Source organism: Piliocolobus tephrosceles, chromosome 19, assembly GCF_002776525.5.
Source record: "Piliocolobus tephrosceles isolate RC106 chromosome 19, ASM277652v3, whole genome shotgun sequence".
NCBI classification, from domain to species: domain Eukaryota; kingdom Metazoa; phylum Chordata; class Mammalia; order Primates; family Cercopithecidae; genus Piliocolobus; species Piliocolobus tephrosceles.
This window is the reverse complement of record NC_045452.1, coordinates 4298130-4322317: the sequence shown is the minus strand read 5'-3', so window position 1 is coordinate 4322317 and position 24188 is coordinate 4298130. Positions and strand designations below refer to the sequence as shown.

General features: G+C 42.7%; 1 pseudogene across 1 annotated transcript in view; it reads right to left on the bottom strand.

The window, feature by feature from the left end:
• Positions 1–8562: 8562 nt before the first annotated feature.
• The window catches only part of LOC111525496, a 32051-nt pseudogene continuing 16425 nt past the window's right edge, over positions 8563–24188 (bottom strand). The window contains exons 7-11 of the transcript XR_003307166.1: positions 23111–23135; positions 12523–12584; positions 12026–12059; positions 9269–9483; positions 8563–8743 (exon numbers count right to left, since the gene is read on the bottom strand). The product of XR_003307166.1 is annotated as a breakpoint cluster region protein-like (transcript). The remainder of the gene's footprint in view (positions 8744–9268; positions 9484–12025; positions 12060–12522; positions 12585–23110; positions 23136–24188) is intronic.

The following is a 24188-nucleotide window of genomic DNA, read 5'->3' as shown; positions in this document are numbered from 1 at the left end:
TTCTATGAATTCGTAAGCTTCCAAGTGTTATGGGTTGCCCATTTTGAGAAATCTGTGCTAAAAGGACCCCAACAATGCTGATGACAATGGTAGGCTGGGAAGACAACAGAATGATTTGGATCTTAGACAAATCACTGTCGGTGTCTCCACTGCTCCAGCTCTTGCATTAATTCCTATGGTATATTTTTCCTTTTACCAAATAAAATAGCTCCTTGACATCACATTGTAACAGTCCCCATGGTTTGCCGCAGTTACTGTGGGACTGAACAAAGGAGGACGAATGAAGAAATGAAAACCAAGGAAAAAAGAAACTGTTTAAAGAAGGGGCCAGGGAAGAAGAAGAGGGCTCCCAGCTTCCAGTGGGCAACGGCGGCTGCCCTGAGCTTCTACAGCCCTTCGTATTTATTGAATAGAAAGAGCAGAGAGCAGGAGGTAATGATTAGTCAGCTTCTCAATTGATCACAAGTTCACATTATTGCTAACAGGCTTCAGATGTGCCTAATCTCAAGCAATACTGCACCTGGGGTGTGACTGCCCTCAGCATTCCCTCTGGGTGGCAGATGCAGTTTGTCATTTTGCCAAAATTCTGCATTCATGAGAACAGTTTGCTGTTTACTCATATAGCCTCCAGTGGCACACTGAGTTGATCACGACCCTCACTCTTTCAGCCTGCAACATCACATCAATCCATGCTATGCTTAATGAGTACTGGTTAGTAAAATGCCTATGACTAGTAATCTTCATCTATGCAATTAAATTTGAATTCATAAAACACTTCAAATGTAAGCAATTTATTAGTGAATGAAAAGTACATAATACATCAATTAGAAAAAATAACTCTATTAAAAAGACATTATTTGTGTGATAAAAGAGATTGCCATTTTTGCATTTTTCTGCAAGGTTAAAGAAAACTAAGTCAGCTTATGTAAGTGAATTTTAAAAGCCTTTAGGCCAGGCATGGTGGCTCATGCCTGTAATCCCAGTACTTTGGGAGGCCAAGGCAAGTAGATCACCTGAGGTCAGGAGTTCGAGACCAGCCTGACCAACATGGTGAAGCCTCATTTCTACTAAAAATACAAAAAAATTAGCCAGGCATAGTGGCAAGCACCTATAATCCCAGCTACCTGGGAGGTTGAGGCAGGAGAATCACTTGAACCCAGGAGGCAGAGGTTGCAGTGAGCCACGATCATGCCGCTGCACTCCAGCTTGGTCAACAAGAGCAAAACTCCGTCTCAAAAATAAACAAATAAATGAATAAGTAAATAAATAAATTAATTAAATAAGAACCTTTAACCCAGAATGCTGAGTAAATTGGCCAAAAATGCTAACCTATGCTTTCAATATTACAGGATTCACATAGGTAGAAATAACCAGATGAAATCCTTCTGGTATTTCACCTTCCCAACCCACATGAGCCAGTGTTTTTTTCTGTGAATAACAGAAACAGCAGAATTTACTTGTCTGTCCATAAGAGGTTACCACTTCTGCGTGTTGCCCTGAAACAGGTGGTGGCTGGGTGAGAAGGGGGACAACACTAGGGCAGGAGATGGGGGCTCCAGTATCGTGGATGCGCTTCCTAAACCTCTGCAACTTTCAGCCCCTAAATGGGATGAGCCATGGGAAGTTTTAGCACAATGCCCAGAACAAAGTAAAGATTTGACACATGGCACCTCTCTCCGCATTGTTCTGTCATCAGTCACTGCGTCCTGCACCTCCCAGCCCACTGGGGTCTGGCTGTTTCCATCACATGGAGAATGACCCAGAGACTGGCCTCCAGCCACCCTCCTGGCCTTGCTGCTTCTCACTCTGCCACTGGCTCCTCACAGACCCCAGGTGTCCTTAGACATACCACACACTTCACTGTGGGAGTCACGCAGCCCTCACTGCTCCTTCCCCAGGCAGCCATGGGGCTTTCCTCCTCAGGAGGGCTCTGCAAGCACCTGGATGAAGGACCTCTCATCCCTCATCTCCCCTTAATTTTTGTCACAGTTCTCCTTCCTTCCACTCAGTGCAGCACCCACTGATTGATCCTCCATCTTCCCCAAAAGACAAGAACAGCATGAGCAGTAGAGAGTAGATATCCAATGACAGAAAAAATAGTCAACAATTTCTCATTTCCACTTATCATTAATTAAGAAAATATATCCTGAAGGTCACGTACCTCCTATTGGACTGCTGCATCCTCAGCCTCCTGTTCAGCCCAGCACCTTCCTTCCCAGCACAGGAACAGGTCAGCCCTTACCAGCATCCCTCTCTTATTGCCTTTGTGCAAAGCCAGGACCAGGGCCAGGTGAGGCCTTGGGATTGTCCCTCCCCAGCAATCTGCAAAACAATCCTTTACATGACCAACAAAGCACAGCCTTATAAATTGGTGGTCAGGCTAGCAAGACAAACAAAGAAGAAAAGAGAGAAGAATCAAATAGATACAATAAAAAATGATAAAGGGGATATCACCACCAACCCCACAGAAATACAAACTACCATCAGAGAATACTATAAACACCTCTATGCAAATAAACTAGAAAACCTAGAAGAAATGGATAAATTCCTGGACACATACACTCTCCCAAGACTAAACCAGGAAGAAGTTGAATCCCTGAATAGACCAATAGCAGGCTCTGAAATTGAGGCAATAATTAATAGTCCACCAACAAAAAAAAGTCCAGGACCAGATGGATTCACAGCCGAATTCTACCGGAGGTACAAAGAGGAGCTGGTACCATTCCTTCTGAAACTATTCCAATCAATAGAAAAAGAGGGAATCCTCCCTAACTCATTTTATGAGACCAACATCATCCTGATACCAAAACCTGGCAGAGACACAACAAAAAAAGAGAATTTTAGACCAATATCCCTGATGAACATCGATGCAAAAATCCTCAATAAAATACTGGCAAACTGAATCCAGCAGCACATCAAAAAGCTTATCCATGATGATGAATGGCGTAAACCCGGGAGGCGGAGCTTGCAGTGAGCTGAGATCCGGCCACTGCACTGCAGCCTGGGCGACAGAGCGAGACTCCGTCTCAAAAAAAAAAAAAAAAAAAAAAAATACTGGCAAACCGAATCCAGCAGCACATCAAAACCTTATCCACTGTGATCAAGTGGGCTTCATCCCTGGGATGCAAGGCTGGTTCAACATATACAAATCAATAAACGTAATCCAGCATATAAACAGAATCAAAGACAAAAACCACATGATTATCTCAATAGACGCAGAAAAGGCCTTTGACAAAATTCAACAGCCCTTCATGCTAAAAACTCTCAATAAATTTGGTAGTGATGGAACGTATCTCAAAATAAGAGCTATTTATGACAAACCCACAGCCAATATCATACTGATTGGGCAAAAACTGGAAGCATTCCCTTTGAAAACTGGCACAAGACAGGGATGTCCTCTCTCACCACTCCTATTCAACATAGTGTTGGAAATTCTGGCCAGGGCAATCAGGTAAGAGAAAGAAACAAAGGGCATTCAATTAGGAAAATAAGAAGTCAAATTGTCCCTGTTTCCATATGACATGATTGTGTATTTAGAAAACCCCATCGTCTCAGCCCAAAATCTCCTTAAGCTGATAAGCAACTTCAGCAAAGTCTCAGGATACAAAATTAATGTGCAAAAATCACAAGCATTCTTATACACCAGTAACAGACAGAGAGCCAAACCATGAATTAACTCCCATTCACAATTGCTTCAAAGAGAGTAAAATACCTAGGAATCCAACTCACAAGGGATGTGAAGGACCTCTTTAAGGGAACTACAAACCACTGCTCAATGAAATAAAAGACGACACAAACAAATGGAAGAACATTCCATGTTCATGGATAGGAAGAATCAATATCGTGAAAATGGCCATACTGCCCAAGGTAATTTATAGATTCAATGCCACCCCCATTAAGGTACCAATGACTTTCTTCACAGAATTGGAAAAAACTACTTTAAAGTTAATATGGAACCAAAAAAGAGCCTGCATTGCCAAGACAATCCTAAGTCAAAAGAACAAAGCTGGAGGCATCACACTACCTGACTTCAAACTATACTATAAGGCTACAGTAACCAAAACAGCATGGTACTGGTAACAAAACAAGAGATATAGACCAATGGAACAGAACAGAGCCCTCAGAAATAATACCTCACATCTACAACCATCTGATCTTTGACAAACCTGACAAAAACAAGAAATGGGGAAAGGATTCCCTATTTAATAAATGGTGCTGGGAAAACTGGCTAGCCATAAGTCGGAAGCTGAAACTTGATCCCTTCCTTACTCCTTATACGAAAATTAATTCAAGATGGATTAGAGACTTAAATGTTAGACCTAAAACCATAAAAACCCTAGAAGAAAACCTAGGCAATACCATTCAGGACATAGGCATAGGCAAGGACTTCATGTTTAAAACACCAAAAGCAATGGCAACAAAAGCCAAAATTGACAAATGGGATCTAATTAAACTAAAGTGCTTCTGCACAGCAAAAGAAACTACCATCAGAGTGAATAGGCAACCTACAGAATGGGAGAAAATTTTTGCAATCTACTCATCTGACAAAGGGCTAATTTCCAGAACCTACAAAGAACTCAAACAAATTTACAAGAAAAAAAAAACAACCCCATCAAAAAGTGGGCAAAGGATATGAACAGACACTTCTCAAAAGAAGACATTTGTGCAGACAACAGACACATGAAAAAATGCTCATCATCACTTGCCATCAGAGAAATGCAAATCAAAACCACAATGAGATACCATCTCACACCAGTTAGAATGGCAATCATTAAAAGTCAAGAAATAACAGGTGTTGGAGAGGATGTGGAGAAATAGGAATACTTTTACACTATTGGTGGAACTGTAAACTAGTTCAACCATTGTGGAAAACTGTGGCAATTCCTCAAGGATCTAGAACTAGAAATACCAGTTGACCCAGTCATCCCATTACTGGGTATATATCCAAAGGATTATACATCATGCTGCTATAAAGACACATGCACACGTATGTTTATTGAGGCACTATTCACAATAGCAAAGACTTGGAATTAACCCAAATGTCCATCAGTGACAGACTGGATTAAGAAAATGTGGCACATATACACCATGGAATCCTATGCAGCCATAAAAAAAAGGATGAGTTCGTGTCCTTTGTAGGGACATGGATGCAGCTGGAAACCATCATTCTCAGCAAAGTATCGCAAGAACAGAAAACCAAATATCGCATGTTCTCACTCATAGGTGGGAATTGAACAAAGAGATCACTTGGACACAGGAAGAAGAACATCACACACCGGGGCCTATTGTGGGGTGGAGGGAAGGAGGAGGGATAGCATTAGGAGATATACCTAATGTAAATGATGAGCTAATGGGTGCAGCACACCAACATGGCACATGCATACATATGTAACAAACCTGCACATTGTGCACATGTACCCTAGATCATAAAGTATAATAATAAATGATTTGTTTTTCTAAGACCACCAGAGTGGGCACAAAAGAACCAGCGAGTAGGCCAGGCTAAAAGCAAAACTGCAAATTTATTCTTTGGTCATCTAGCTTCAGGGACCGGAGCTGGGGGGGGCGGTGGAGTTTCTAATACAGTCCCGACAAGAGTCGGGGCTGAGAAAGCCCGCCCCCGGCGCATCTGCTGGGAGCGACTTTTCTAGGAGTGGAAGGGCAATAGGCAGGGCACAGGCATGTCGGGGGAGGGGGGGCGCTCCGCAGGTGCCACCAGGTAAATCTTGGTCTCTTCGGATTGACATCACCTGGTGCATGCCTGATTAATCTGCACCTTCCCGGGCATCAGCTGCATTCTCGCACACACGGGAAGAGTTGGTGGTGAAGAAGAACCCGGAAGTGCACCATCCTGCCTCCGTTCGTCCAAACATTAAAAAATAATTAGTGGTCACTCCCTCCCAACACCTCCATCACTATAAAGCTGGCAGCACCCCTCCAAGGTTGGCCTTCCCAGGCACTACACCTCTAGGTGATGGAGCGTATCCTTACCCTGAGGTCTGGGTGCCCAGTCTATCCTGTCCAATGAGCAAGCTGTGGAGAAGGGGGGATTCCAGGTTAAGGGGAGACTAGTGGGGCTCCTTCTTTTATGTTGCCCTGTTGTGAAGACTGTTAAAGAAACACAAAGTGCTAAGCAGTGAAGATAGAACATGTTTTCATTATTTAAACCAATACATTCCACAGAAGGAATAATAAGAAATGCTACATCCAAGCTAACTGGATCCATCAGCGTATCAAAAAGATAATCCACGATGATCAAGTGGGTTTCATACCAGGGATGCAAGGATGGTTTAACATATGCAAGTCAATAAATGTGGTATATCACATAAATAAAATTAAAAACAAAAATCATATGATAATCTGAATAGATGCAGAAAAAGCATTAACAAAATCCAGCATTTCTTTATGATTAAAACCCTTCAGCAAAATCAGCATAGAAGGGACATGCCTTAAGGTAATAAAAGCCATCTATGGCAAACTCACAGCCAACATTATCCTGAATGGGGAAAAGTTGAAACCATCCCCCCTGAGGACTGGAACAAGACAAAGATGCCACGTTCACCACTTCTACTCAACACAGTGCTGTTCACTACAGCATTGGTTATAAGAGCAAGACTGGAAACAGAACAAATGGATACCCAGAGGGGGGTGCTTAAGTAATTTTGGGAATAGTCATAAGGTGCAGTACTTTATAGCTCTGAAACAATACAATAGATTTACATTTGAAAAGTAGAATGATAACTAAGGTGTATTGCCCAGTGATATATGCAGAGGTGCAGAGGACTTTGTATAAGCACAATCATGTATCAGCATGCATTCTAGGCGCATGTTTCTATTTGCACATAGATTGTAGGGATGATATGCAAACAAAAATGTTGACTTGGTGTTTGGAAGCTCAGAGTGGAAGGGAAACTTCCTTGCTAACCTTTTATGATATTTAGAGTTATTTGTAACCTTGAATATGTAATATATTTAGAAATCTTGGTTAATAAGAAAAGCCTCTGTTCCTGGCCTCCTGCTGGCACATGTCAGGTGGACATGGGGTGGTCATGCTAATGTGTGCAAACTGAGAAAAATCCAAGAATGGTACTCTGCTTTTTTCATCATGCAAATAATTATTCATAGAAAGAGTATGAGGGTTATTGCTCATTGATATACCATGCATATTCTATTAGATAATAATAAATTTCTGACATTTGAACTATATTTACACATGGAAATTGAAATATATGGATGAAATATCGTGGCTTATACAGGCAATGGCTTTATTGGCATTTTACAAACTGATCATCGTTCCTCATGGCATGGATCCATGTGATATTAAGTAGTTTGTTATGCTTGGGAAAGGCAGTGATGACAAGAATGACTTCAACTACTAAAGTACAGTGGAGATTTCAATAATGTTTTGTTTGATATTCAAATATTTCATTGTGCTCCCAGGTTTTTTTCTCACCCTAATAGCTCTTACCCATATCATGTGGGTCCCATTAATACAGACACCTCCAAATGCACCACTTTTCCATTATATGCAGTCAATTGCTGGTTACCTTGGGCCTACAACGGGGGGAGGGCAGGGGCTGCTTGCCACCTCCTGATCTACAATAAGAGTCAATGAGCAGTTAAGTGGATACTGAAAACCATTTATCCTGTTGGAGTGAGAAAAATATGGCTTCTTTCAATAGGGTAGTAAAATGCACCTTTTCCAAACTAATTATATGACTCAAGGCCCATCTCAATTCCAGATGCAGATTCTCACAAAGGTGTGCAATTCCTGATTCTCACCAAGGTGTGTAATGTCGTCCAAGGCCCAGCGCAGAGGAACACAGGTGTTGCCATCAGACTGCCAGGGTCTGATCCCGCCTCTTCACTCACCCTGGGAGATCCTTTTAAGCCAGGAGTCAACAGTGAGGATGGAAACATGAATGCTTTTTAAAGTCCTAAAAGTTCAGAGGACGACCATCAATTTCTCCTGCACCCCTGGGCACACACCAGGAGAACTTTGTCTCCAGGTTCAAGTAAGTGCCTGTGAGGGAGTTGTGTCCTCAGATTCTGTTCGCCACAGGCAACACTTGATGCAACCCCAAACCTCTTCTGCACAATCCCAAGCAGTGCTGACTAGTCCAACCCAAAGGCTGTGATGTTTGGCAGAGGCAGAAGAGAAAAGGCCAGGTGTTTTGGGAAAGATCACCTTTAAATCACACAGCACCCTCACAGCCCAGAGAGACAGTTCTTATATTATGGCAAGAAACTTGGAAAAGACCAAATCCAATTTGACACATATTTCCTTTTTCTTTTTGATTTCATGCCCCCTCCCTCAACCTCCCAAGCAAATGGATACCCTGAAGGCCCCTGGGAACTCTCTCCCATTGAATCTTACATGGAAAGTAGTTACCTACCTACAAATCCTCATCATTGGATATGCTCTCCAAAAACAGATCTTTCAAACACAAACATCAGGATAAGTCATTAGAGAGAGGCCCACCCACTCCTCTGACCCCAGCTGAAGCCCCGGTGCTTCACACAGGATCCCCTGGTGGTTCCTCTGGGCTCACAGGTGTCCCTACAGCCTCTCTGAACATTGTTTTATACTTGCAAAATCATTTGCTCTCATCAGAGCAATGATTTGGGAATCCTCCTTCCCAAACAGAGCCCAGAATCAGGTTTCTGTACCCTAGAGACAGCATTTTTCCCTCAGGAAGTGAGTTATTTCAGGGTACATACCATTCTCCAGTACAAATGGATCCTGCAATTATAGAAAAGAAAACATTAGGAGGGTGAAATGATGCCATGCATGTCACACAGATCTGATATTCTCTCAACAACTGGAGAAAATAAGGGGTATAGTGATTGAGTCAAAGGTTGAAGTCCCCCAAAACTAACATGGAGGACATCTATGGAAAAGATAAGACCTTTTCCCACAGAATTTACCTTTAAAGTATATTTAGATTGGCAGTTTTACAATCTTAATCCACGGGGGGAAACTGCTGTGGAGGGAAACACCTCTGCATTGCAGTGGATCGTGGATGCTGCCATCTACCATGCCCCAGTGTGCCCAGCATGGGTTGGTGAGAGGCTGCCAATCAATAGCACCACACCAAGGGAATTGCAGATGTCATAAATAATGCACATCGACAGATGTTCATGTCTACATTTGATTAAATTGCAGATGACATCGATAATGCACATTGGCAGATGTTCATGTGTACATCTGACTCAAAAGAAGCCAGGAAAGTAACATTTCTGTTCAAAACAAAGAAAAGTATCTTACAGTGGCAGCATCTTCTTTTTTAGAGATGTATTGTACAGCATCCTCATTAGCGATGTCATATACAGCGTCCTCATTAGCGATGTCGTATACAGCGTCATCATTAGAGATGTCTTCTACAGCATCCTCATTAGAGACGTCTCGTACAGTGTCCTCATTACAGATGTCATATTCAGCATCCTCAATAGAGATGTCTTGCACAGCATCCCCACAGGGAGCTAGGAGAACACAGAGTAAAGGTCGGTGCCCTGGTGGTGGAGACTGAATCACCCAGGGAGCTTGCTTGGTGTGGTGCATAGAGGTGGCTGATCACAGCATGGGCCAAGCTGATGCTGGGCCATCCTCCCGGGTGATCCTGCACTAGTGAAGCTAAAGGACATGGCTCAGAACACTTTCTGCAGTGGGAATCAGTTTCCAGGTTCAGATATGCATTATCCAGAGAAGTGGGGAAATATTAAAAAAAAAATAGAAATTGACAAATTCATGAAAAGCCTTCCATGAATGCAAGTGTGATTTTTTGGTTAACCACTTTACATTCAGTATGCATTCACACGTACAAAATATTTTTACAAGAAATCAGAAATTTTAATTTTTGTCAGTTATATTAAATCTAACTTAGCTGTTAACATAAAGATTCTATCTCATTTACTCTGTGGTCTCCAGAAAATCTAGCAAATAGTAAGTAGACCAAAATATTTATTAAATGAAAACACAGAGCAGGGGTGGGGGGCTGGTAGGCAGACCGGGTTGCACCTGGTTACCTGGATGATAATAAACTGCACAAAACCTTGGTCAGATTAATATTGAAACTGCCTTTTGCTTGGGCTCTTTTACCTTGAGGAAGAAGGATGACCAAGAAGATGAACAGGAAAGAAATGAGAAACAGAGGCCTTTGCTTAGTAGCTAAAGGCCACCTTCTGTAACACGAAATAGTCTACAAGTGGCTTTGAACTCTGCTGTGATTCAGTGACAGAGTTCCCTCATGTCTTCTACCCAGGTTGAAGTCCAGCGACATTGCGACTGTCTTCTTTACAACTTGCAAGACATGCTGCTTCTGCATTTGCCTGTTGTAAGAGATTTACCCTTGTTTTAAAGCAACATTTTGTTTCAGTTGGGCTGGTGGCCATACACTGCACTAGCCAGTCAACAGTGAGATGGCTCCTCATGGAGGAGGCTTGGCTTGAGGCTGAGGGTCTTTTACCCACAAGCACAAGAGAGTTGCCACTAGGGGACGGAAGCCAGGCTAATAACCAAGTGCTGCACAGAGTTCCTATCTGTCCCTCCTCACCATTTTCAGCTGGCAGGATTTGAGCATTTTAGGGCTTGGGAAGATAGTATTACTAAATCTACTAAAATACATCACCCATCCTTATAGGCTTTGTCCAGTTGCTGAGCAAATTAACTTCACAACTGAAGTGGGCTGCACTGGCCTGCGTGGTCCCCCACTCCTCTCAGAATTTGTGAGCTTGGGGCCTACTGGAGGGTGGGAGGTGGGAGGAGGGGGAGGATCAGGAAAAATAACTGATACTAGACTCGATATATGGGTGATGAAATAATCTGTACAATAAACTCTCATGACACACATTTACATATGTAGCAAACCTGCACATCCTGCACATGTACCCCTGACCTTAAAATAAAAGCTAAAACAATTTAAAAAAGGATCTGTGAGCTGAGCCAAACCCCCGGGGATCTTTGTGCTTTTGACACACTGATGACTATGCCGGCCCATGGGAAGATGTGCCTAGAACCGTCCTGGGTTCTGTGACCACGGAGGCCACTTTATGATGATGGGCAGTGTCTGGGGCCTTTTGGGCTCGGTGCTTTAGGGCTTATACATGAATCCTGGACTCCCTGCGTGGTGGCAAACACCCCATGACTAAGTGCATCTCAGCATCAGCACAGGCCTGCACTCCTGGGTTCGTGTGTCACTTTTTCATTCAGGTACTCGGAAGCTGGGGCCACCCCCTTGGCCCTTCAGGTTCTCCACCTGAGCAGTGGGGATAATAAGCCAGACCCAAGGATGGCTCTGGTGAGGGTGGAGGAGCCACTGTACAGAGACAGTAGGCGGGGGTTGGATTTTATTTTTAGAAGTGAACACCTGGCCGGGCGTGGTGGCTCAAGCCTGTAATCCCAGCACTTTGGGAGGCCGAGACGGGCGGATCACGAGGTCAGGAGATCAAGACCATCCTGGCGAACATGGTGAAACCCCGTCTCTACTAAAAAAATACAAAAAACTAGCCGGGCGAGGTGGTGAGCACCTATAATCCCAGCTACTCGGGAGGCTGAGGCAGGAGAATGGCTAAACCCGGGAGGCGGAGCTTGCAGTGAGCTGAGATCCGGCCACTGCACTCCAGCCTGGGCGACAGAGCGAGACTCCGTCTCAAAAAAAAAAAAAAAAAAAAAAGAAGTGAACACCTGCGATTGGGTTGTATAAATGGGAAATCTTTCCTGAGAAAACACACAGACTCATCTGTACAGAAACACACACACTCACACCACATGATGCAGCCTCACACGAGACACCATGAATCCTCAAGCACCCAAGTCAGCACCACCCAAAAGGGAGCACAGCTGCTTCCTCAAAAATTGGCCATAATATTTCCCTGGGGAATTCAGGTTTTTAAAAACACTTCCACTATGCTTATTCCTATCACAATCCCAGGATCAGGGTGGCTCTTCATATTGAAACCTGCAAGGATGCCACACTTTTCTTGCCATCCAGATTGTTTGCTCAGCAAATAATTCCAGAATACTTACTAGAGTCACACGCCAGAGGGGCCGCCTGCACCACCTGCAATACAGAAACAAAGCTTTATGAGGGGTACGTCGTGTTGTAGATTGTTTACACAAGGCTGTTTCTCTCAATGAATGTTGAAAACTTGATCAGAAAGTGTGGTCAACTTCAAGTCCCCCCAAACAAGGGTAGGATACACACTGGAAAAGACATCAGCTTCTGGATAGTGGATCTCTCAGATCCACGTAGGTTGGCAAGTGCAAAATACTGAATCCAAAGAGAAGACATTGCTTCCAAGGACAAGGACCCCAAGGATACAGTCTACAACCTGAAGCTGTCATAGGTAAATGACATTTTGGATTACATATCAGTTGCTAAGAGTCACTTCTTCCACCCCCTCAGAAAACTGCATTTAATACCTGTAATGTACATTGTCATTTTTTCACATGTAAAGTCAGTTGAAAAAGAAAGATGCCAAGAAAGGAACATTTCTATTTCAGAGAAAGCAAGGCAACCTTACCCTTGTGTTGACCAGCCTCTCTCCATCTCCTCCCTCCTTGTGAGCTGGGGACTCCTCAGAGGCTAGGAGGACACAGAGCAATGGTTAGTCACAGATGCTTTTGTTCATGAGTTATTCAGGGAGCTCTGCTTAATGTGGACAACAGGACAGTGTGTGTGGATGTGTTTCATTAAAAGCACAGCTTGAGATCCTGCTAAAAATCTTCCCTTGTGGAAAGACAGGCAAGAACGAGGAGCAGAGGAGCAAGAAATGGAGTCCCTGGCATTTTGCTGATGGCAACTTAAGGCAACGGGAATGAGTCAGTCTACAGATGGTTCTGAAGCACACGCTATAGTTTGATGAGAGTCCCATTGCTTACACTGTGAGGTTTGAAACCCAGCTAAATGGTTTTCTAAACCCCTTAAAACAATATTAGCTTGTAGGATTTATGTCCCAAGACCATTTTTGTGGAATCCTCTGAGGATCCACAGTGGCTGTCACTGCAGTTATTATGTGTTTTAGCATTTTGCACTTGAATAAAAGCAAAGCTTAATAGACAGACTGGATTCAATTCTAGGCAAAACAGTCTACTGTATTTATTCACTAATCCTTTGTTATAACTGCCGACGGGAGAATTACAAACACTGAAATTATATCCTTTAAAATTAGTTAAAGCATAATTATTATTATTATTTTTTTTTTTTGAGACGGAGTCTCGCTCTCTTGCCCGGGCTGGAGTGCAGTGGCCGGATCTCAGCTCACTGCAAGCTCCGCCTCCCGGGTTTACGCCATTCTCCTGCCTCACCCTCCCGAGTAGCTGGGACTACAGGCGCCCACCACCTCGCCCGGCTAGTTTTTTGTATTTTTTTTAGTAGAGACGGGGTTTCACCGTGTTAGCCAGGATGGTCTCGATCTCCTGACCTCGTGATCCGCCCGTCTCGGCCTCCCAAAGTGCTGGGATTACAGGCTTGAGCCACCGCGCCCGGCCTAAAGCATAATTATTAATCATACAATATTTTTTCATCCAGACCTCCTTTTCTTCGTCATGCGTGCATATTAATTGAGTATGGAGACTATTATGCTTGTTCAGGCCAGCCAACATAGGACCGTTTGCTTCAAGAGAGGAGACATGGGTTGAATGCTGGTATGTTTTAACTGTAGCACAAACAGTTGCAACAAGTGTGATGAACTGTTTGTCAGGACTGATCCTCTCAGCTACTGTCCATTTCACCTCCATTCATGTCCATGCCACATCAGGCTGTTTTGTTCAAATGGAATGAATCTACCCCAAATGCCCCTTTCTGGAGGAAGCCACCATTATGCTGTACCTCCAACACATCCACACACACTGAGGCACCTCGCTCACGCAAGGTGTGTGTCCTCCAACAGTTTCACGCTCTAACCCCAGATAACTTTTGAAACCCAAGTTTTGTTGATTCCCCCTACCTCAGGGGCTCCATAGATGTTTGTTTGTCTACAGAACACTGCCCCAGGCAATTAAATATTCCAAAGTGACCAGCAGAATTTGTATGTTAATTCTGACATTGTGTTTTTAGTACAAGTGTTTTTCCCCTTCAAATGTATGTCTTTGTTACTGATAAATGTAATTGATAATGCTTTTTTCAGCTATGTTGCCAAGCACATTTATATAAAAATATACTTAGATTGTTTTGAGAATTTGACAAAGATGATAGCAACAATGATAATCTTATTTGTTCTATACTTATCTTTATGTGTTACTTTCATCATTTCTTACATATTGGGGCCTACCACACATGGTGCAGTGAAATTAGTGCTATGCATCATAGTAGGAATATAAATTGGCAAAGCTAATTTAGAAAATAGCTCTCTTGTTTTTTAAAAAAATTAGGCCAGGCACAGTGGCTCATACCTAAAATCTCAGCACTTTGGGAGGCAGAGGTGGGTGGATCACCTGAGGCTAGGAGTTTGAGACTAGCCTGACCAACACAGCAAAACCCTGTCTCTACTGAAAATACAAAAATTATCCGGATGTGGTGGCATGTGCTGGTTGTCCCAGCTATTCGGGAGGTTGAGGCATGAGAATTGCTTAAACCTGGGAGGCAGAGGTTCCAGTGAGCTGAGATTGTGCCTCTGCACTCCAGCCTGTATCTCAAAAAATATACATATATATTGACCAAAATGTCATTGTGCATTACATGACTGTATATGAATGCTCAAAGCTACATTACTCATCATAGAAAAAAACAAAAATAATTAAATGTCCATTAACTGATCTATATGAATAAACACAGCAGACTATGAAGGAAAACACATGACCAGCATGTGCTAAAGCATCAATTAACTTCAAATATAGTATGCTAAATCAAAGAAGTCAGATTCCAAATATATATATATGTCCATTTACATTAAACAAGCAGAAAATTTATGGAGATGGAATATCATAGCAGTATTGCTTAGGGCTGGAGATGGGAGTGGGGATTAACTGCTAGTGGGCAAGAGAGAATTTGAGTGAGGGAAACATTTTTAAAATAGATCATGGTGATGGGTGCACACAGTATCAATTTAATAAAGCATCAAATTGTATACCTTCACAGTGGGCAAACTTTATGATGGGTTCACACACCCAATATAGGTGCTAAAAATAAATTAATGTTATGGAAATTCTTATCTGGTTTTTATCAAGCCAAGAGATATATTGTTAAAGCAGCATTAATTCAAATGGTTGTCATAGGTCACTTAAAGTTTATAAGATAGTTGTCCTATAAATACATGGTAAATGTTATCCGTGAATTTCCTGAATCTATTGCAATAATCACATTTTTTCTCCATTAACCTCTTGAGGTAGCTAGTTTTATTTATTGCATTTTCAACATTAATCCACCATTTCACATTCTGAGATTAACTCACATTAGTCAGAATTTACAGTATTTTAAAATATCACAGAATTTAATTTACCTTATCTGGTTTTGGTTTCAAAACTATACCAGCCATTTCATTTAATTGTACCTGTAGGGTATTCTAATTTATGGAAAACTATTACATCTTCCTTGATTCTTTTTTTAGAAAGTACTTCTAGGGATTTATATGGTAGAGTCCATGGAGAATTGTTTTAATTCTTCATTCATATCTTCAGTGGATATAGGATTGGTCATATTGGTCAAATTTTTCTGCTCGGATTTCAATAAGAAACTTGTGAAAGAACCTGAAGGGTGGGATCTTTAAAGGGAGCCTGAGACAGAGCAAGACAAGCTAAGAAAGAGGGCAGTGTCACAGCAGAGCTGCTATTGATGCCCCCTCGCCTAGATTCCAGAAGAGACATCCAGCTGTAGTCACTGAGGTGTAGGAAAACAGTGGAGCACCCATCAGAGAAAGCAGTGCCCAGGAACAAGGAGGCACTGATGGTGGCAAGGGGAAAAGACAGCTGCCATGAGGCTGTTCACATGAGGGTCTCAGGCTGCACAGACACCTACACCGGCTGAGGGATCCCGGTTTTCATAAAGGGCGTGGCCCAGCCAGGCCACCAACAAGCAGTTAACAAACAGTAGTAATACGACACTTTCCAAAGACCTTACTTGAGTAACACAGTGATCCTCACAAATTTCCACAGGATGGTCGCACAGTTCCTCCTGCTTTAGGACACAGAGTCTGCCTGAGGTCACAGGGGGTAGGTGCAGACTCTGAAGATGCACTTCGGTCAGAGACTCTGCTGAACTCTGCCTACTGAGGGCCTCTGTCCTGTCTGCTGACCACAGGTCAGAGGTGCAGGCTGCACTGGGGAGTAAGAATGTCACCCTCTCAATGTTGGGAAAAGTTCCTGCCAGAACTCAGAATGGCCCTTTCTAAGCAGAAGGCAAACTCAGACTAAAAAGGGAGGCAGACCACATCAGGTTGGCAGATTGCCAAAGATCTACTCAGGGAAAGCCCACATCCTGGGCCATCTTGGGTGGTGGCAAGATGAAATAGATCACCACTTTTGCAACACATATCTGACAACAAAAAATCAACAACTGTAAAAGAGCCAGAAAATCCCCAAATATTTACAAATTAGCAATGCACTTTTAAATAACTCATGGGTTAAAGAAGTCTCAATAGAAAATTAAAAATACCTTTAATTACATTAAATGAAAATGTGACTTGACAAGATTTCTGGATGCAGCAAAAGCAGTCCTTAGAGGGAAATTTATAGCATTGGATGCAATATATTAAAAATCACAAGATCTAAAATCAGTAATATCATGTTTCAATTAGGAAACTGTAGCAAATAAAGGAATGCAATGTAAAGCAAGTAGAAGAAGTAAGAGACAACATCACAGAAGTCAATAAAATTAAAACACTGAAATCATCAGAAAATCAATAAAAACAAAAGCTGGTTCTTTGAGATTACAATGAATGAACTTCTATGCAGGCTAACCAAGAAAAAGAAGACAACACAAATGACCAATTTCAGAAATGAAACAGGAGCCATCTCCACTGAACTGTTGGGCCTTAAAAGAATAATCAAGGAATATTATAAACAATTCTATGACTGCAGTTTGATAACCTCAGTGCAATGTATCAAGTCCTTGAAAGACAATCTTCCGAAGGTCACACTAGAATCCTAGATTTGAATAAACTTATGTCTATTAAATAAGTTGAATTCACATTAAGAGCATTCTGAAAAAGAAAGCACCAGACCCAGATGGTTTCTCATGAAATCTACCAAATTCTTCAACAGGTGAATACAAAGACAAAAATCCATTTAATGCAATATTATTTGGTGATTTAATGTGCCAATTTATACCATTAAGGCATAAAAAAGACACGAAGGAAACAAATATACATCAATTTAGTGAAAGAAATTCATCTGAAAAAGCTACATAATATATGATTCCAACTATATGACATTCTGGAAAAGGCAAAACTGAAGCAACAGGAAAAATATTAATAGTTGCCAAGGTTTCTGGAGAAAGAGGACAGAGATTAATGAGAAGAGGGGATTTTTAGGGAGGTGAACATATTCTTTATGAGACCATAATAGTGAACACATGTTATACATATTTCAAACTTCATATAAATGTGTAACAGAAAGAACATTATGCAAAAGATAGACTTCAGATAATAATGTGTCAATATTTTATCATGATTTTAGCAAATGTACCATAGTAATGTAAGATGTTGTAAGATGTTAATAATAGGTGAAATTAGGAAGTGAGGGTGAGGAGACAGAATAATATGGGAACTTTATTATATGCCCTTTTTTTTTTTTTTTAGATGGAGTTTCACTCTTGTTGCCCAGGCTGGAGTACAATGGCGTGATCTTGGCTCGCTGCAACCTCCGCCTCCTGGGTTCAAGTGATTCTCCGGCCTCAGCCTCCTGAGCAGCTGAGATTACAGCCATCGCCATCACACCTGGCTAATTTTTTGTATTTTTAGTAGAGACGGGGTTTCACCATGTTGGCCAGGCTGGTCTCCAACTCCCAACCTCAGGTGATCCACCCGCCTTGGTCTCCTAAAATGCTGGGATTATAATCGCGAGCCACCACGCCTGGCCATATGCTCAATTTTTATGTCAATTAATTTACATTATTTAGTTTATATTAATTTAGAAGTAAAAATATAGCACCACTCTTTCAGGGAGATCTATGCTAATATTTAACAACCAGGTAAGTTCTAGACATTAGCTTGAAACATTGTCTATCATTAAACGTGAACCAAAATTGACTTTTAAGTGGATATTTACTTTTGTGGTTGTAGTAATACTTACTGACTAGGCAAATTAGAATTCTGACACATTAAAAAATATGGCTTAATCTCTTCATAGTTTCCTTTTACATATGGGACACCGAATACTCCCCACAATTGAGATTCTTGAATCAACTTAATGAACTTCCACAGTACCTTCTACCGGGTATACCTCCTTCTTTACCCAGAAGCCATGAGGTCTCTGAGCTGAGTGGTGGACACGGCATATCTTCTTATAATCTCTATCAGAGAAGATGCTGGTTAATGCATTTATAATAGAGAGGGCTGTTGACATCTTGCTGACAGAAGACCAGAGCGAAAATAGTTATAATCTGTTTTAAGCTTAAACTTATGATCCTGTTCTTTACAGGCTTCCAAGCAGAGCCTGCTGAATCAAAGTGATTCAGTGAGCACTCAACACCTCTATCAGACAGTCCATGGGCAGTGCCTTCACGGAGAAGAGAACACAGCAGGATGACTGTGAGTGCAGGGCTGGTGCAGAGTCGGGGCCCAGATTCAAATTCTACTAAGCCATGTGGACCTGGCAAGCTCATGTCGTCCCTCTGCCCTCAGTCCTCTGCACTGTCATAAGGAAATTTTAGCAATACTTTTTAGACCCTACTTCTTAGTATCACAGTATAGGGTTAAAAAAAAAATCACTAAATACAGGAAAACCTTAAGAGAGGACTGGTACTTCAGTAGTGTTCTCTAAGTGTTTACTACATGCCAGGAGGAATAAGCTGGACACTTAGTAGTGGCTGAATATGGAGAGGGTGCTTGGATGGCTCCGAGGCAGTGGCGCATGGTTTCCTGTTCCGGTTTTCCGTGGGCATGATGCCTTACGGCTTATGGAGAACATCAGCCCTGCAGGGAGGGCAGAGGAGGGGCTGTGGCTGAGATTTTACACTTGAGGGTGCTGACATTCAGAGACGATAAGTGACGAGCAGAATCCCAACCCCAATGAGTGAAGGATCTGAGATGAGAAATGTATTTGGTTCCCTAGAGACAGAGATTCCTGAACAACTGACACCTCTACATCACGCCCTGTGCCAGAGACCCAAGAGACCCCCTCACTGTCTTTCTCCAGTCCTCCTAGCCCGAGGTGTATGGGTGGACAAAGGTGATGCTCTGGAGGAGATGCCTGAGATAAGGACAGGTCCTTAATGATAAAGAATTCTCCTTCCTCTTTCAGATCCTTGACCTCCCCAATATTTTAAAGGCTGTCATCTTTGTGGCCTTCCTCCCCTCTCCCTTCACCCTGTCAGCTGCCTCTCAGTGACTGTCTCCTCCAGTGACTACACTGAGGGACCAGGGTCTGCTTGCCTCCTAAGGCTGCTCAGACCTTCTGACATTGCAAAATGATTGTCAAAAGATGGGTCTGCAAAGAGTAACTTCCCTTCCATGGATCAAACCTCAATATGCAAGCTACTGTGAATTAACTGGAAAAGTGGCCATGTGGGCTGGTGCTTTGGTGGTTTAATGAATTAAGTCTGCAACCCCCACTGCCTCCTTGACTATTGATCAGAGCCGCCTGCAATAAGGTCCGGCTAAGAATGGGCAGTGACTGCGCCAGCTCTAGGTGTGCCTTCTCTGCTCATTCTTTCCACATCCAAATTCAGTTTCTAATTTACACACTCCACATCCATCCCTAGACCTTGCTGTGGCAGGGGACAGAGTCCTGTCTCTTCTTAGGGAGACCTCTCCATAGCCATAGGACCCTCTCTGATGTTAACTCCAAGTTCTGTTTTCCTCTGTCACCAAATGTCCCTTGCATTAACCCAATGGCCCTCTCTTCTCCCAACCCTTTAACAACGATCTCAGAAAGCCACTGATTCTCTCCCCTTGAACCCCAGTGAAATCCCTCCATAAAATCCTGCTTTTCTTCCTTTCTGAAAAAAAGTCTGATGCTAGATTGCTAATGTTTGTTTTCAGGGTTTGACTTCTACCTTCAGAAGAATGTTTCTGTCCTTCCCCTTTTCTGTAATGTCTGTTATTGCAAGAGTGCAATCAAGATTCTCTGGAAATAATCAAGCAGCGAGGCTGCATTTACTCTGTGTATTCTCTGGAAGTGTGTTCGCAAGATTGGTGCTATGTTTATTTTACTGTTTGGTAGAAATAAAAGGAAGCCATGTGGTCCTGATTTGCATTGTGAGTTTTAAAGATTCTTATATTTTAGTTGTCTTTGTCAAAACTCTAGGTATTTTTTTTTTTTTTTTTTTGAGACGGAGTCTCGCTCTGCTGCCCAGGCTGGAGTGCAATGGCCGGATCTCAGCTCACTGCAAGCTCCGCCTCCTGGGTTTACGCCATTCTCCTGCCTCGGCCTCCCGAGTAGCTGGGACTACAGGCGCCAGCCACCTCGCCCGGCTAGCTTTTTGTATTTTTTAGTAGAGACGGGGTTTCACTGTGTTAGCCAGGATGGTCTCGATCTCCTGACCTCGTGATCCGCCCATCTCGGCCTCCCAAAGTGCTGAGATTACAGGCTTGAGCCACTGCGCCCGGCCAACTCTAGGTATTTTTAATGTCCAGCTTGATGTTTTCTTCTAGATACTATAAACATATGTATTACCCACATTATCTATTTCTCTGTATACTTCTGTGACCCCCTGCTTGCTCTCAGAGACATCCTAAATCCAGAAAATGGAGACCTCATTTTCCTTTCTCAGAGCCTTCTTTTTTTTCTTTTTTTCTTTTTCTTTCTTTTTTTTTTTTTTTTTTTTTGAGACGGCGTCTGGCTCTGTCCCCCAGGCTGGAGTGCAGTGGCCGGATCTCAGCTCACTGCAAGCTCCGCCTCCCGGGTTTTACGCCATTCTCCTGCCTCAGCCTCCCGAGTAGCTGGGACTACAGGCGCCCGCCACCTCACCCGGCTAGTCTTTTGTATTTTTTTTAGTAGAGATGGGGTTTCACCATGTTAGCCAGGATGGTCTCGATCTCCTGACCTCGTGATCCGCCCGCCTCGGCCTCCCAAAGTGCTGGGATTACAGGCTTGAGCCACCGCACCCGGCCTTTCTCAGAGCCTTCTATGTGACTTAGGGACTACCATGTCCCTGGCTTTAAGACTAATTCCATATCACAGAGAGACAACTTAGATCTTTCTTCCCAGAAGTCCAGTAGTCTTCAGAGGACCCCCCATTCTTACACAACTAGTTTATCCAGGTCTCAGGCAAAAGCCCCCAGTATTTTGTAAAATTTGAGCTATCACAACTTTACAAGCTTTTATGTTATTACAAAGCTTTGTCCTCTTTTAGTGAGGATGTTAGCAACAGTGACCGAGTTGATAATAAAGAGAAGGAACTACTGGAAGAAAGCATGGAAAGAATGCACAAGGTAAAATTCAACCTAAAATGACCAGTCTCACTCAATAACCTCACCATTGTCATATGGGTTCAATGGACCTGTGCAATCCTTTGCTCTGTTCCCTCCGTCACCTTCCTGTTTAATTGTCCTCCACCGTGCACATAATAGGAACATGGCACAGAGGAGCTAATCGTCTCTTTTATCCTCCCCTTCAGGCTCACAAGTAAGTTTATAGTAAAAGCTTTTTCAAATGACTGCTTTAACTGCTGCTATGGCCTATCCCATGTATCATCAGTTGAATCTCTCATGTGACTTTAAGCAACCCTTTATTGAGAGACAAGATTCAATACTAGGGACAGTATTCTAATGTAGTACACCATTGATTTTATGTTATGAAGATCATCAGTTATTGAAAATGTGTAAATAACAAAGCCCAGCCTTACTCTTCAATGCTGTGTGTGTAAATCCACTGAGCGTGCTGACCCCATGCCTGCACCCACCTGCTAACACAGGGAGGGTCCATCCAGAAGGGAGGCTCAACTCCAGCACTGAGGCTCTCCCCGCCAGCTTCATGAGAGAGTTGCCACAAGGATGACGGATACCCGGATAACAACCAAGTGGTAATTTGAGTACTTAACAGTCATGATCCCTAAATTGTGTAGCTCAGAGGGCTTGTGGTGATAACTCTGTCCAAGACTCTAAAGCATTTCCCCAATTCTTATTGGACTTGAGCCATGTCTTGAGGAGAGACCCAGCTATGACACACAGGCACCATATTGTCCTACTTAGTGCCTCCTTTAGTGTTTCAGAACCTGTGACTTGATCAGAAACATGGGCTTTCTATGTCGTTTCACACTAAGGACCATGTGAAACTTGCAGGGAGATGCCTACATAGCTACCTGGATTCTGAGATCAGTGAGGCTCTCTTATGTGAGGGACGGCGTTTGGAATCTCTGCAGGCTTTGGTAATTCCAGGCATAGAGGGTGCTGGAACTCCCTTGCATGGTGAATAGTGATGCCTTCACTGGCTGATAAATAGAGGTTGTAGTTCAGGCCTTCAACGTTAGCACCGTATGAGTAAACATCTTGGCTCCTCACTTCGTAGCAAGTGAGCCAGGGTACATTTATTTATGTGGCTTAGTTTCTCCATCTTGTATGTGGATTCAATAAACAAGCTCACAGCATATGGGCATGATGAGGTTTGAACTAACGTAAGTAAGGTGTGTGGTCTGAGTTGTTAAATTAAGAAAAATGGCACTGAGAGTTGTGCTGGGTAAACACAACATTGTTTTCCTAGGGAAACACACATAGACACACATTCACAAGCAAATCATGCAGACTTGCACATAGATCACCGCACCCCACACTAATACACACACTCCCACACAACCTAATGTGAACGCCACCTAATATGAACATGTTCCCAGGAACTATACATAGATAAAAAGAGTTCATCATCTGGAAAACCAGTTTCTCTTACTATACCCCACACCCTCATTCCCACCAAGTGTCTTGGATCATGGAGGCTCTCCAGACAAAAGCCAGCAGTTAGGCTCCACATTTCCTATAGAATCTTTTTCTCACAGCCAGTGAGTGATTCCAGAATACGTACCATTGAATGTGCTCCCTGAAGTCACCTGTAATTAGAGAAGGAAAACACTCTGAGAATCAGGCTATGCTATGGACGGCTCGCATAGGTCTTTTGTTCACTTGGAAACTCTGGGTAACCAAGATGGGAAAGAACGTTCAAGTCAAAAGCCCCAACTCTAGAGTAGAGTTCCCGTAGGAAAGCACAGGAGTTTTCCTGAAGAATGTTTCTGTCTAGATAATTTTTGGGTGGCAATTGCAGAATTCTTATCTAAAGTGGAAAGCTTGTTCCTGAAGAAAACATCCCTTAACATGCAGTTTACTATCTGACACTGCCAATGTTGTACGTCCTCTGGAATCAGGTGTCAGTTGGTAAGATACACCTCCTCCATTCCCAAGGAAACATTAGCTAACATCTACAATGTACTGGATAATTTTCCCATAGCTGATATCAACTGAAAAATAAGGGAACCAAGAAAACAACATTTACATCTTAGGCAAAGACAGGCTACTTTACTGTGGTGGTAGAGTAGGGCTTCCTTCTCGCCCACTTTCTGGAAGGCTCAAAGGAGTCACCTAGGGGATGTGGAAGGACACAGCATGGCTGTCAGTTCACGGTGGTGCTACTCATGAATGACTCAGGGACTAGAACTTAGGGATGTGCCTGGTTAACAAGCATGGAATAAGCTTCTCCTGGACCATCCTCTTCACGGACCAAGGAAGGCAAAGAAAGAGCAGAAACGAAATGAGAGTAGAGCCCTTGGCTTTCCAGGTAGTGGCAAATGAAACAACAAGAAATAATCAAGCTCAGAATGAACAAATGCTAAAATACATGCTAGGATTCAACCACAGCATCCTGTCACTTCTTCAGACCCTTTAAAAGCCCAGCAGGACAGCCACTACCTTCTTGACTTCTACCAAGTCCCTTTCAACCTCCACAGACCCATATACACTGCTACTGCATTTATCTTGGAGGGTATAGGGTTCTGCCCTTGTTTATGTGTGAAGGTTTTTAAAAGTAGATTTAATACCATGCACCAGCATTAATTTTATTTATTTATTTATTTATTTATTTATTTATTTATTTATTTATTTATTTATTT